Raw genomic sequence first — 16197 nt, 5'->3', positions numbered from 1 at the left:
AATAAGAGCTGGACATACAAACTGAACAGACTTCCCAGGATAGATCACATTAGATAACAATCATGCTCAAAGGAGGTTTTATTAAGTGCTTTTCAGTGCAGACAAAAGCTATAAAAAAACCTCTGCAGTCACTCCCTTTTATACAAAAATGTGAATACTTCCAGAAGGAACAGAGATGGCAAAGCAGACTGGTGCCAAATTTATTTCATTTTAATGTGTCAGGATATAAAATGGGCAGATTAAGATATTGCTCTTGTCCCATTCTGAGATTCTGCCACAAGTGTAATAATTTCCGTGATTTAGACAGCTCTCCTCATCTAACAGTGCAGTAAATTACTATTTTGAGGCAGGATCAGTCCACGTTTATTAACCTCTACAGGTATTTCATGTATTTTACTCTCTTGCCTCACAGTACTGATGTGCTTGCTTTAGTTTTTGTGACCTGAAACTTGAGTACTAAGGTAGCTGTCTAGGTACTTATGCCAATCCTTAGGTTTTGGCAATAAACTCATAATGTAAAATACTTCAATTTTCCTTCTGGAAAACAATTCTGGTTTTTATTTGGACTTGTGTGCCTAAAAAAGAAAGTCAAACTTAGAAAAAATGTTATAAAAATAAAATACTTTCTTTGAGCTGAAAAGCTTTCCTGCACTTGAGTTGGGGCAATCTCAAGCACAAATGCAGGCTATGTGAAGAATGGATTGAGAACAACCCTGAGGAGAAGGATTTAGGGGTGGTGGCTGATGAAAAGCTCAACATGAGCAGGCAATGTATGCTTCATCCCAGAAAGGCAACAGTATCCTGGGCTCCATCAAATGAAGCGTGGCCATCCTGTCAAGGAAAGTGATTGTCCCCCCCTATTCCACTCTTGTGAGACCCCACCTGGAGTCCTGTGTCCATTTCTGATTAGATATTATGAAGAAATTCTTTAGTGTGAGTTCAGTGACCCACTGGTTGCCCAGAGCAGTTGCAGATGCCCCATCCACAAAGTGTTAAAGGCCAGGTTGGGGTTTAAGAGCAAGGTCTAGAGGGAGGTGTCCAAGCCAACGCAGAGGCATTGGAACTATATGATCTTTAAGCTCCCTTCCAACCCAAATCATTCTATGATTCTTTACTTCTCACCAGAAGCATTCCACAGGCAGTCTGTAAACAAACAAACAAAACCAAAGTCACCATTTGCAAACCCTGCGGCAACTCTCCTCAGTGAAGTCAGCAAAATGCTTTTACCCCTCTGTCATGATCTGCATCTTTAGCAAACTATTTTGAAAAAACTATGGAAGAGTGAGACAGCAGGTGAAAACTCACTCCGTAGAGGAAAGGGAGAACATGCCTGAGAAGCAGGGCAATGGCAGCACCTGACCATGGGCTGGGCATACATGGGCTGAAAGGGCACAGCGCATGACTGGTTGTGTTGTGACTGGTGGATGCAGGAAAAACACCCAAAATGACAGGGCCCAGGACCTGGACATACTAGACCATGAGGTGAGGGGAGGACAACAAGGAGTAATCAGCCTCACAGCATCTAGCTGAGACCTGCTTTGGCTGTGACAGGATTTAGGGAAGCTGGTCCAACTACAACCCTGGGAGGTACATTTGCCCACATCCATGTCCACCAATTTATGGACATCTTCCTGCTTTCTACTTTGCAATAAAAGTGTCACAGAACATTTATGAAATACTCTTGTTGTTTACAGACCTTGAGCACAGAGCTCCTTGCATGCATAAACATATTCGTTCCTATCCCCTTCCTCAACAGGAAACAGGCACTGAATCATTCTCATCCAAATGTCACTGAACTTCTCCTGGTTTAGGCTATTGGCAGTTCAGCTCTCTATGCCAGTGTCCAGGGACACACAGTTCTAATAAATTTGATGGAAATAACACTGCCACTTGATTGACGCAGACAGTGACAGCAAGTATCAGACTTATGGTCCGTGTGACTGCTTAGTGCAAGCTCAAATCCTCAAAAGCTAAATACTAGGAGATTAAAGAAAGAAATCCTGTGCTTTTCCCTGTTTTTATTGTTCATTTTTTGTTAAGTCTTGATTTTCTTTTTTAAAACAATTTATTGCTGGGACTAAATAATATATGCAATGTCCTGCTGACAGATTCTTTCTGTCTGCCTCCACTGATACTGTGGAAAAAAACATGGAAGATGTGAGCATTTCAATTGTGGCTGCAACACATTACCAGTTTGGTTTGGGAGAGAACAATGGAGACAAATTTGTGAGCAACAAATTGTCATTACAGCTTCTGGATACTGCACAATACAGTGCATCCTAGTATTCTATATAAAGATCTCTTGAAGCTGCAGAAAATCCCTTTGATATTGTGTTAAAAAAAAAAATAAATCGGTCTGCTGGGATCCAGCAGTGGCAGTCACATTCTTCCTAAAAAGCCCTACAGCAGAAAAGGGCTGAAACATTTTCAATCAATCCAAGTCAGCCTGGTTACATGTAATATGCAGCTGAAGACTTTCAATGCTTTATCTGTTGTATCGGAGGTTTTTACTTCCAGGGTTTGTCAGTTTATGCATCTGTGGTCTTCTATAAGCCTATGTAATTTACCCCAAAATTGCAACACTAACCAGGAAAATCAATCGTGTTGCACTGGATTGTCAAACACCTGATCAGTATTTATGGGTGGAAATTCATCGTAATAACCCTTGGTATGTGAAGGTACCATTAGGTTTTGGGACAGGGCAACTGAAATAATAGTTGTGTAGCTCAGAACCAAAACTAAGCATGTTTTGAAAAAAAATTTGGTTGCACTTGTTCAAGCAGCCTGACCTGTTGCTGTTTATGACAGCATTTGGACAGGATTTTCATGGAGCTTTGTCAAAGCCAGTAAAATAGCCAGCATGGCACTTGCATGACTTTTAAAAGAGTCTGAAAAATCAGGCTGATTCATAGGCAGCCAGCCATAAGCTCTGCATAGGAAAGCCCTGAAATGCTTTGGTAAATTGGGCCAGACTTCCAAGGTGTAACAGCAACACTAGTTATGTCTGACTTTTCTACTGACCCATAATGTCTTGAACATCTTAATATCTTAACATCTTTTTTTCATGGATTATAAGGCTTTTGATGATACAAATCTTCTGTTAACTCTGCATTGGAACAGTGGTCAGAAGTAGGCAAAGAGGACCTAGTAAATAGATGGGAGACCCCAGTGAAGCTCCTTCCTTCTACATGTAGGGCTTTCTATTTTATAACTGGCATTGCACCCTTAGTTCTTATAACACGTTTAATATGAAGAGAAATATTCTACTTTTTTTCAGATAACTTAATCCAGCTCTGGCACTTGATATATTTTTGTCTATCTACAGTATGGACACCTACATCTGAACTTCTGCCCCAGGCTTCTGTGATAATCATTGGAGAAATGGATACATTACTAAGGCATCTTAAGCAGATTTTTAAAACAGGTCAGGTTGCTTGAAAGGATGTTTCTTCCCAATGACTATAAAGGTATAATAAAGCAAATACAACAGACATAGATGTCTGCATTTTGGATATCTAATATTAAGGAAAAGTCCACTCAGTTTGCCTCAGATTCTTATCTGAAAAAAATGCTACTTCATACAATATGACTTGCTGTGATACATTTGATCTTTTAAGCTTAGTGTTCTGCATTTCTCTTTACTGAATTGCATCCAGTTTACTTAAATCATTTCCCTGATTTGTCAAGGTCTTTTTAAGCCTGTCCTGATATATGTTTACAGACCCTAACAGCTGATGTCATTGGAAATTTAATAAGCACCCTACACTGTTTAATCACTGCCTACCTACTCAATGAATCAAGTCTCTAATTAGAACACGGAAGAGAACTGGGCACAAGACTGATCTCTGCAGAACACTACTCAATATGTAATGCTAGCCAACAAGGGACCATTAGTAACTACTGAACAGGGTTTCCTAACCATTTGTGTATCTGCCTCATAGCAATTTCATGAAGACCTCACTTCCCCATTTTGGTGATGAAACTGCAGTGAAAGAGTTGAAAAATGGTAGTGAGGTCAAGGTATATGATATAGACAGTTTTTCATACTCTGTACTTCTTATCAGCAGACAAGAACGTTTAGAGGGTATGGTTATGTGCTTGGAAAATTATTATTTTTTAGTCACCTTGTTGTTTCCGGATTGTTTACAAAAATATATATTTTCAGGTTTTGATTGTTACAGAAACAGAGGCTTCCTGAATCATAATTTTCAGTCTCTCTCATACCCTTCTTGTGGATAAACTTTATATTTTCACTACTTCTCTCAAGACTTGCCCTAGATTTATCAGCAATATCTGTCTGAGTAGCCTTTCTAGACCTCCTTGTGAAAAAAGGGGAATGAGAGGAAAAATGGAGAAGCAGCTTTTTTTCTGTCTTCGGGTCTTCCCTTAATGTGGAGGTATACAGTATGACAATAAAAAGCAATAATTTCAGTCTTGCCTAAAGATTGCTACTGTAGCCCTATTACTAATAATTGGATGATATTTTTGATAGCTCCAGAAAATTAACAAAATAATAATTTAATTCAGTAGTTTTTATCCAGTTCTTCTCTCTTGAGAAGAAAAAATCATGCATGGGTAACACAAAGGAAGGTTTTTCATCTTATAATCGCTAATATGATCCTGGTCATTTGTCATTTTAAATAAATATATCTATATGTATACAGTGGGATTAATTTTAACTTGCCCTGGGGAGACTGTAGATGCAGTGGAAATTTACACCACAGCCACACTATAGTAAGAGATAGAAGGTCCCCAGTGACTCTTTCTCAACTAAAATGTATTTAACTCAGTGCATTCTTTTTCTAAACCAAACAAGCTTTGTCATCTAGGGTATTTCTGATACAGTTCTATTCTTACCATTCATGGGATGGTGATATCTTAACAACTGCAATGAAAAAAATTTCTGCTCTGATGCCTGAGAAATTCTCTGTAGCACCAGGAGTTGTTCACAATGATTCTGTAGTGGTAAATAATTCTAAAAAATTCTGAAGGGGCTGTTCATAAAACATTGTCAAAAAGGTTCTGAGAAGCATCAGACACCAGGAGGCTATGAGAGGGGTCATGAAGTGCAACAGGCTGCTCAAGGAGACTGGGGGTTCTCTGCTCTTCGACAAGGGCAGACTCGACTTGGAGATGTTAGAGTGGATCCAGCTGAACAGCCCCCTGAATGACCTGCTCTCCCTGGATCCTCTTTTTGCCAATCAGTGTCAAATGAGAAATAAAGAACATATTTTAAAGAGAGAGAATATTTTATATTTGTTTATATTTATATTTGTTTTGGTATCTTGATGTCTAAATTCTATTACAAAGGTGTGATTTTATCAAGAAATGACTGATCTCATCAACAAAAAATAATAAGTGTTCTAGGAATGATGTTGTGCTTAAAATCAAGTTGAGCTGGTGGTTTTATTTCAGAAATCTTTTTTCACTAAGCTCAGTTTCCTGTCAAAGGAAACAGCACTATATTCTGATAGAATTGCCCTCTACTTTGATTTCTCATTTTTTACTCTCTAATCAGTTAAAGTACTTTCAATTTACATTTGTGTTTACTTTTCAATGTAAACTGTTACTTACAGACATTGGTATAGAACATTGTACTTCCTAAAATTATGCAGTCACTTCCACTTACAAGAAGCATTGCAAAATGTTAAAACATATTTCCTGAATATAATGAAAAAACAAGCTATCATTTAAGTAATTTTACATCTGGGGAAGAGAGGAAATAATATAGGAATAATAGGAAATTCTGCACTGCCATTTTTAAACCTCTAAATAATTTTCCTCATCACTTGGGATCTGCCTTATAGTAAATGAAGTTACTTTTTATTATTCATCACCAAAAATTCTCAAGAGCTACTCTTGCTTCTTTCTGGGACAATCTATTATTTGTTGGTTTGTTTGGGGGAGGGTTGTGGTTGGGTTTTTTTGGGGGGGTCTATGTTTTGTTTTGGTTTTTTGTATCATTAGTTGCACTCCAGGGAAAAAAACATGTGACATTCATTTCAAAAAATTACTATGGAACAATTTGAGCAGTCTCTCTGGAAAGCTCTGGGAAGCTTCATTACATGAAGAAAACAGGTAAGACAAAAACCAGAGTTAGTGAGTGGAGAGAAAGAAAAGGCAGGTGCTAATTACTCTGCAATTTCTTAGACTACATTTCATATCTGAAAAGCAAAGCTATGAACTGATCCACATAATTTGTTAAGTGGAGTTTCTTCAAGATCTGATTGCTTTAATGAGCATGCAATTTCATTCACAGCTCCATTTACCTAATAAAGGGCAAAAGGATGATTAATTAGCTACTCTCTAGAGAACAAATCATTTTAAGTGACAAAATTCAGTGATTTTTTTTACCTTTCATGTAGGAGGTTGATGTGAGGGATGATTTGCCTGTTTAGGTCAGCTCATAGGATTGTCCTTCATTAATTGCCATTTCAACCTTGTTGGCTGACTCTTTTGTTCTTTTTTATGTGCCTATGCCCATTCAATTTTGAAAGCAGCTGTCACCTTACTTTACACAAGCAGTGTCTTGATTACGGAAAGGTGTTCCAAAAAGTCTGAGGAAATCAATTGGTACTCACAGGGAGTCACAAAGCAGCACAGGAAGTAAAATGTGTTCATTTATTCATATTTTGGGGCTTATAGTGGTTTTGACATCCTGCTCAAACTAGAGAATATAGTAAAGAAACTGATCTGCAAGCAAGGCTATGCGGAATGAATGAAAAATAATTGTCAGGGTAGACATTGCAGATATTCAGCAGCTGGAAAAGCTGAGTGAAATGAAATGTTCAAAAAGGCCATTTTTCTGCCTGGGCTCTCAGAAGCAGACAGACCCCATGCAGGAGAGTTTTGAAGAGAACAACACAGAGTTACATGTGCAGCAGATGCGACTCAACGTGTCTGTTGCCAGAGAGGTTCCATTTAGCTCTGACTATGAAATCGATTCCTTCTATTTAGCAGCCTTGCCAGAAAGCTGGCTGGCCTCTCCCAAAGATAAATGCTCTCATCAGTTCAGCAGTTCCTGTAGGCAGTGTAGAAAGACCCTGTATGTGGAAGTTTCAAAGAAAACATAAGCAGAAACACTGGCCAGTTTCAGTGTGCCCAGTGTTGCCTTGGTTCTGGCCAAATAAACACAAGCAAAGAGACAGCTGGGTGTAGCAGAGTACAATTTATCTCTGTGTCTTGCCAGAGGTAATTCCCAAATGCACATCTGCAAGCAAAGATTTATGTAACTTTTACCAGATCTTTTCAAAGCACTTCTAACCAAGACAGGTCTCTGGAGAAAGACAGAAAATATCCATTACTTTTCAATTTTTCCTCCTTCTCCTTCTGTAACTGTTGGTATCTTCTTTACCTCCATAGAAATTAAAAAGGAAAAAGAACCTCCTCTACCTTCCCTATTTTTCATCAAATATCACTCTAAAGATAGTATGCATGTTCATGAACAGAAATTCATCAAACTAAATGATTCCATAGATTTAAAAAAAACACAGAACAAATGTATGTGTCTTAACCACATACAGGTAAGAAAAATACTTCTATAAAGTATTCTATAAGAAATACTTCTACAAACTTAATATAGATCAGTGTTATTACTCACAGTATAATAAAATCATTTTCAAATGAAGCATTACTCATATGATAGAATGTATGATAGATTTTAATATACAGAATTTGTTTACCTCTTCATAGCTACTTGGTAATTTTTAGTTGTCAAATGTAGTGGAACAAAGCAATCAGACGCCTCTGATTACCGAGAAGTGGGTGTGAGCTGGTATCAAATCCACCTGTGCCCAATTAGGGCAGGCCCCCTATTGAGCATGTGCAAGACCAGGGGGCCAATAAAAGGTGAAACTCACAGCCACAGACTAGCTCACTCTCAAGCACTGTATTACCTTTAGTGTGCCATCAGCACTCATCGCCTCTAAGGTGAGGCTCTCGTGGCGCAGCTGGTAAGACCCAGTACTGCAATGCCGAAAGCCCCGGGTTCGAGACTCCACAGAGAGTGGAGTTCATCTGGGAAAAGAGCCCAACCCCCACCTGGCTACACCCTCCTTTCAGGGAGTTGTAGAGAGCGATGAGGTCTCCCCTGAGCCGCCTCTTCTCCAGGCTGAACAGCCCCAGCTCCCTCAGCCTCTCCTCATAGGGTCTGTGCTCGAGTCCCTTCACCAGCCTGGTTGCCCTCCTTTGGACCTGCTCCAGGACCTCGATATCTTTCCTAAAGTGAGGGGCCCAGAACTGGACACAGTACTCGAGGTGTGGCCTCACCAGCACTGAGTACAGGGGCAGAATCCCTTCCCTGGACCTGCTGGCCACACTGTTCCTGATACAGGCCAGGATGCCATTGGCCTTCTTGGCTACCTGGGCACACTGCTGGCTCATGTTCAGCTTCCTGTCAATCCAGACTCCCAGGTCCCTTTCTGCCTGGCTGCTCTCCAACCACTCTGTACCCAGCCTGGAGCTCCCCATGGGGTTGTTGTGGCCAAAGTTTGGCCAAAGTGTGGCCAAAGATTGCTGTGTGAGGCACTATTCAGAAAGATGGATCAGATGAGGGATTTATACTGTATTTCAAGTCAGTAGTAAGGTTGATATGCTCCATAACAAGCATCTTGTTTCAGGAAATCCTTCTGAGTTTTTAGATGCAGAATACAAAAGAAGAGTATCCATAGGTACTGTTACAATTTCTGATTCTTAACCTAATGTTTTTGACACCAGTGAAAAAGTCTTACTTGCCCCATACATGTATCTGCCACGTTTTTAGTAGAAAAGTTTATATATGCTTAGTACAGGAACATATAGGTGTATGTACTTGCAGTCTTGTGTCACTGGTGTCCAGAGTGCCTGGTTTACCAGTTTTGGCTGCATCAGAGCTATTCATGGAATGCCTGTGAATGTGAAATTCTCCAGAGGGGTTACTGGAAAGTGAAGACTATGAACTCAGCTGACAAAGGTGATCTACCATAGAGAACATTGTTCCAGATAGAGAACAAAAAAACCAAGGGAAATGCAGTGATATTTCATTCTTTGCAAGCTTTAAATCCCATTGTACTTTAAATCTTGAAAACGTCAATAATCTGCTAGTCTGGCAAAGCTGAATTTCAGACCCTAGTGCTGAACACGAATCTTCAATTTTCTGACTTTCTGTGCTTACTGTCAGTCTTCGTATTCAATTGCTGTAACACAGAAAAGCCTGAAAGACCCATAAAACTTGCACTCCCTACATAACACAGATCAGGGTAAATGGGCACCACAATTAATTACTAAACTGGCAAGAAATACAGTGAATGTGTAGGACACATCAGTTCTAGTCCCAATTCCATGGGTAATTCTGTGACTTGTCACCTGAATCTTCTCCTGGTTTTAATACTGAATCTATCATAAGGTAGAAGTTGCAAGCACCCAATCTACTAAAACAACTTTAAAAAAAACATAAGGCATGCAGAAAAATTTCCTAGAAGTGCCAAGCTGAGTAAATAAAAATGAAAAGTAAGACTTTCAGGACCATTGGAGCAATGAGATAATCAGGGTCACTAATGAAAATGCAAAAGGAGAGCTCAAGAAGGATGATGTCAGAAGAGCTACATGGATCTTTGAAAAGATGTTCCTTGTGGAGAACAGCCAAAATGCTTTCTACCTCATAGATGTTCCATACAGGATTGTCCAATTTGCATGGAAATAGAAGAGATTTCAAAACAAGTTAATGCAATAAACTATAATATGTGATACTCCACCAAGGCTTCTCAGCAATATAAAGCACACAGTTTCTCCATGGCTGATGGGCCTCACTGCAATCATCACAAACTGGATTTGGCACAGCATGGGTCCCTTATCTAACTGAATATTAAAAATGTTTTTGTGAACTGGGAAATTAATCTTTTTCAGAGTTTGAAGCATTTTTGCAAACAGTTTTCCCCTCTAAGTATTTTAAGTGGGATCAGAAACAACTGTTTGTTCATTTTTTATTTTCCACAAAATTTACTACAGCAAAATAGGAGAGGTTTTTCTATCACTGTCCATTTGCTCACACAAATAAAACCAGTTGTAATTATGCAGAGGAAAAAATGCATAACAAGTCACAGTTCATTTATTATAATCACTATGATAATAGGCAGTATAAAGTAATGATTAAGCATAATTAAACATTTGATGCAAAAATAGAGAATTAAAGCAAGTTGTACAAAGGAAAGAAGAAATAAGAAAGCAAGTGATCTTGTGATGTTAGAGCCTAGTATTTCTAACCTTCTAGTGTAATTCCCACTTGCTCTTACATCAAGAGTCACTGTTCTTATTTCAGAGAGATTTGGCTGTCTGACCCCAGGAGGAAAAACAAGTTACAAGAACACAAGTTACACAATGGGTATAAAGTGGAGAGGATAAAGAAAGAATGTCATCACGGTTTAGCAGTTCGAGCAGACCAAAAACCACAGGACAGAATTATTCTCTATTGCCATCCTCTCCCCGTCCCCGTCCCTGTCCCCGTCCCCCCTCCCATCCTCCATCCTCGCAAAGGGAATATAAAAGGTGAAATAAGGATGAGAGACTGGAAGTTGGAAAAAAAAAATTAAAAATAGATTTACTAGAACTGGGGAAAGGCAGTAACATATAGGATAAAGAACAAAAATACAAATGTATACAACTATCTCTCCAAGCCGGTCTCGATGCCGGCAGGGGTAGGTGCCTGAGGGCCCCTTAGGGCAGAGCCGACTCAGGAAGGGGCTCCACGGCTCTTCCCAGCACCGATGGATGCGGATTCTGAAGAGCAGGGGGAGAGCTGGGGGTAAAGGAGCGCAGGGGAACCGCAGCGCAGGAGGAGCAAGGGAAACAGAGAGGAGGGGCTGGGGTCTGCCTGAGCTCATGGAGTATGGGCAGGGAATGGGAGGGAATGGACCCCTCTGTGTGCCGCCCCTCTCGGAATCTGAGAGCCCTCCTTCTTTAGTGCCTCGTACTCAAACTGGACAGGGCAAAAAGAAGACTTTCTCTTAGTTTTGTTCATCAAAACTGGGAAGTTTTTAAAGTCATCTAAAGCGATGAGAAAGTGAAATACCGATTTTTAATTAAAAAAAAAAATGTAATGAAAACTCCAACAAACTCTACCCATATCTATAGTTTTCATTGTGGAGCTGGATCTCTTGAAATACAGAACAAACAAGAATGCATTGTGAACTATGATAAGAATTTATATCTCCTGGTACTGAAAAGCTATTAGCTCATCTACTTGTCATGTATACACTGATTTTCACGTTAATTGGATGACCAGGTCACTGAGGCACTGATGCTGGTAGTTGATTCCTTGGATCTGGTACTAATAAATCAGATAGAACTGGTCCAAAATGTGAAGGTCGGGATGGGTGCATAGCTGCAGTGACCATGAAACAGTGGACTCCAAGATCCTGAGAGAAGGGACTTCCAGGTGCAGTGCTATGTCCCATACTATTTAACATCTTAATGTTAATTAATGATCTGGATGATGGGATGGTACATCTTCAGTAAATTTGCGGATGATGCAAAAAGGGTCTTGCCTCTGATACATCAAAGGGTTGTTTTGACATTCAGAGAGAGCTCAACAGGCTGGAGAAATGAGATGGTAGGAACCACATGAAGTTCAGCATGGGGAAATGCGAAGACCTGCATATGGGGATGAATAACCTGTGCACCAGTATGTGCTGGAGGCTGAGTGGAAAACAGCTTTGCAGAGAGAACCAAGAGAGTGCTGGTGGACAAGCATCTGACCATAGCCAGTAATACACCCTTGCAGCAAAAGGAGGCAAATAACATCCTGGGGTGCATCAGGAGGAGTGCTGCCAGAAAGTTGAAGGAGATTAATTCAGTCACCATGAAGCCACATTTGGAGTGCTATGTCCAGTGCTGGGCTCCCCTGTATAAAACAGATGTGGACATAGTGGAGAGTCCATCAAAGCATCACAAGGGTGATGAAGAAACTGGACTATCTCTCCTGTGAGGAATGGCTCAAAGAGCTGCTACTCTTAAGCCTCTAGAAGAGAAGATTCCAGCAGATCTTATTCTTCATATATAAATACTTGAAGGGAAGGACTCAAGAGGATGGATCCAGGCTCTTTTCAGTGGTGCCAAGTGATAAAATTGCAGTCTATGACACAAACTGAAATAGAGAAAATTCTGTATAAATGTGTGAAAAAAATTGTTCTGTGACGATGCTCAAACAATGGTACAGGTTACCCGGATAGGTTCTGGAGTCTCTTTCCTTGGAGATACTCTGGCTGGACACAACCCTGAGCAACCCAACGTAGCTTACCCTGCTTGAGCAGGAGGGTTGAACTGGATGATCTCCAGAGGTCCCTTCTCACCTAGGCCATTGTGTTCTTTTTAAAAGACAACATTTAATAAGCACAGCTCATTTGCAAGCAAATGGTTATAGAAACTATTATGGTCTCTGTTGATTTAAGCATTTACTTTAATGAGACAACAATGTTTGATAATTTGTGTCGAATTGTTAGGGGAAAGATGAAAATTTAGTGTGTACCCGACACAAGGCTTAATTAATAGCTAAAATCCCTGGTTGCAGTCAGGAGCAAATAGAGGGCAAATATGCTCCTAGAGGGCAAATTCAGACACTTACATAAAATGCACATGGCTGCAAAACATACCCGATGATTAACATTTTGGTGGGGTAGAATCCAAGCCTGTCAGGCTGCTCAGAGACTTGAAGAAAGGAAAAAGGAGAATTATCTGATCTCCATTACAAAGTAGCTTAAAAAGCCATTAATATATAATCAGCCTGAATATGAAAAGCTAAGCTTCCTTCATTAGCTATTATTTTAAAATCAATTTTATAGAAGATATAAGCTCTCATACCTGACATCTCAGGAGTTCAAAAATTAGGTTGAAACAGAGGTTTTCTGCTTCATATGTGTGCGTTACTAAGGTTCATCTCTTGTTTTTGCCCCTGGCATTTGATGGTGAGTTTTTGGCATTCTCTTCCAGCAACACCATCACCCAGCAGGACCCAGGATTCAAAAAAAGATCCATTAAGACACTTTCTCTGCATCCACACTGGACACCATTATCCTTCCTTCTTCACATATGGTCATTCTGCAAATATGGTGATGCTGCAGATACACCATCCTGATGCATCTAATTGACTGAAGTGTTGAACACCAGTGATCATCTGAGAGCAACCAAAATTTCAGTAGAAATTCAGCTTCACAGTCACTGAGCCAACATAATCTCCATTTTAGAAACTCAGATCTTCTAACCTGTTCCTTGTCTAAGAACTACCATTTGCTGATGGCAGTACCTGATGTGCTTGTGTGGGCTGAGGAAACTTCTTCCTGTCAAGAATTAATAGTGGGTGGAAGACAGAAGTAAAAACAAGCTGCAGCTATTCAAAATTCTTAACACAGGAATTTCAAAAATAGGATTCTATATTTACCAACTTGATCTTTTACATATGAAATGTTTGGGGATATTTTTTTTTTTTTTTTTTTTTAGAAAATATATATGCTTGCTTTAATACTTTAATCTTTACCTGAGATCTTGAAATCTTCATCCACTTCTCTCCTACTTGATGTCACTACTAAAATAGTCATTACTACTGGACACAAGCAAACAGCTCAGCATTCGAGGAGCAGCATTTCCACTGATTGTGTTGCATCACAAAAATACCTGTTATTTACTCCACTTCGTTCACTTGGTTTGATAAATTACCATTTAATTACATTGGAATTCAAGCAAAACAGGCTGGAGCTGACTTTTGTACATCCTCAGTTTGGTATGCTGTTTCTGAAGAACAAACAAGTATGAAAATTAATGTAAGTTATTTCCTTGAGTGAGGGTGGTAGGCATGACATAAGCATCTTACCACCAAGATGACTGAAAAGATTGGTACAATGGCATTTTGTTCTTATGCAGCTGTTCTTACCAGCAGATGGCAAACAGTTTGAAACGACTGATTTCTTTTTGTAGAGGTTAAAACAAAACATATGGAAAGACAATGGCTTGTTTAAGGATGGTGGCACGGAAAGAAGTAAGAATCCAAATACCAAGCATCACTGATGACTACTCTCTCCAAAAAATTGCTTTTTTTTTAGTTTAGGGTTGCAAACATAACTATACAACTCCAGAAGAATAAATAACACAGCTATTCATTAGCAATCTCATCTGCAGGTTGATAAAAGGTATATTTTATACTCTCCACAACGAAATATATACTTTTCCTGATTAACATCTGTCCTGGTTTGGGCCAGGATAAAGGTGATTTTCTGTCTTGTGCTTTTGCTTTCAGCTAAGTCTCTTGTAAGTAGCTGCACGTGCTGAAATTAACAGCAAGTTTCTCAGACAGTGTCTGCTTCTAGGACTGATAACACTTGATGTTTATAGTTACAGCCGGAGACTGGTGTGCAGAACCAAGGACACTGCTAAGCTCTGAGGAACATTTTGCCCTCCAGAAGGAGTAAAGAGGTCCCACCTGCAGCCCTCCTTTGGGGAGGAACGGACAAAATAGATGCCAGAATTGACCAAACAGAATATCTTAATAAAATGTTGTGGTTTTCTGTGTCTGGAATAGAATGTATCTACAGAAGAGAACTGCTTAAAGCCTCTGTGTATCACAGGAGCAATGCACAGTGAAACGTTGCAAAGCCAAACAGGAAATAAAACAAGTATCAGCATTCATAGGGAGACACATCCACTGGATTAGACTTTAAAAAAAAGAAATACATGAATATGGCTTTTACACGTTTAAAATGTTTATTTAATGAAAATTAATCAGGTGATTTATTAACAGAGTATTTAAAAAGAGAAGCACTGTATGATGCAGAATAGAGGCAGAATCTTAGTAGATGCTTTCATTTATATTTTATGTGCAAAAACCCCAGCATAAAAAAATCATAAGAAGCCAACTCTAACCAAGCCAAAGTCATCCAAATAAAGTAACACTTTCTCATTTCTTAAGAACTTCCTCTCTCAGTCTAAGAAAGTTGTAGTGAAATGAGGCAACCAGGTGCCACTAATTGCCAGGGAGTGAGCATGAGCTTGTGTCAAGCCCACCTGTGCCTAATTAGGGTGGGCCCCCACTGCGCATGAGCAGGACCAGGGGGCCAATAAAAGGTGAGGCCTAAGACACAGGCTCAGCTCAGTCCTGAGCAAGCCTGCAGAGAGGTCAGTCGCTCTTGGAGCACTGTATTACCTTCATTGCGCCACTAGCGCTCATTGCCCTCAGGGTGAGGCTCTGAGGAGTCTCGAACCCGGGGCCTTGGCATAATTAGGCACAGGTGGGCTTGACACAAGCTCATGCTCACTCCCTGGCAATTAGTGTCACCTGGTTGCCTCATTTCACTACAGAAAGTAGTATCTAAAGGTGACAGACCTCAAATTAAAACACATGGCTTCTCTGTCACTTTACTACAGATTCACTTTTTAGATTAGGGAAAGATTTTATGACAAAACCATGTGAGTTGACTTCCTGTGTAAAACCAAACTTCCAACCTGGTATTTGTCTACAGACAGAGCTTCTGCTTCCACTGGGACTCACAGAGCCTTACAGCCTTTCACAGTGCCCTGTGGGAGACACACAGGGAGAGGGAGATAAACAGGTGACCTGAAGCATGGTCACATCTGCACCTTGTGTTAGCAAGAGCTTTGAAAAAGAAAGACAAAAAAAAAGCTATGGAGAAAGTTAGCCCCTAATTTCTCCAGCTAGTCTGGCAACTTTACTCTGTCAACTCTTTCCACCTTATGCCACATCATGGAGAAAGCTGCTCTACCCCATGAAAAATTCCTATTTTGATACCAAACATAATAATTGTAAAGGAAGGTCAGTAAATGAAACTCCTCCCCTGCTTTTGCCTATCTCTAATGCTATTTTTTTTTTCTAATTAACATATTGTTCATAAACAATATGTTGGTATTTAAGCATCAATAAATAGATGTACAAGAACAGTTCATTATACTTTGTTGGGTCATATATTTAGACTGTGATGTCTTGGTTATGCAGCAATTATGTTCATTGTATGGCATAGTGTCAGTTACTGTAGTCTCTTACAGGGCTTAGAGAGAATAATGAACTGCATTACTTTGTCCAGTTTATTATAAGGTGGCAATCTTTTCCTAAATTAACTAATACTCATACAAAATATTTCCTCTCTATTTTGGGTGAGGCATATTTAAAAGGAGATGAACTTAATACGTTGCATGCAATCAGGGTCAGATATATACCAAGCA

Source organism: Calypte anna, chromosome 3 (genome assembly GCF_003957555.1).
Source record: "Calypte anna isolate BGI_N300 chromosome 3, bCalAnn1_v1.p, whole genome shotgun sequence".
NCBI classification, from domain to species: domain Eukaryota; kingdom Metazoa; phylum Chordata; class Aves; order Apodiformes; family Trochilidae; genus Calypte; species Calypte anna.
This window is presented reverse-complemented; position numbering follows the sequence as displayed.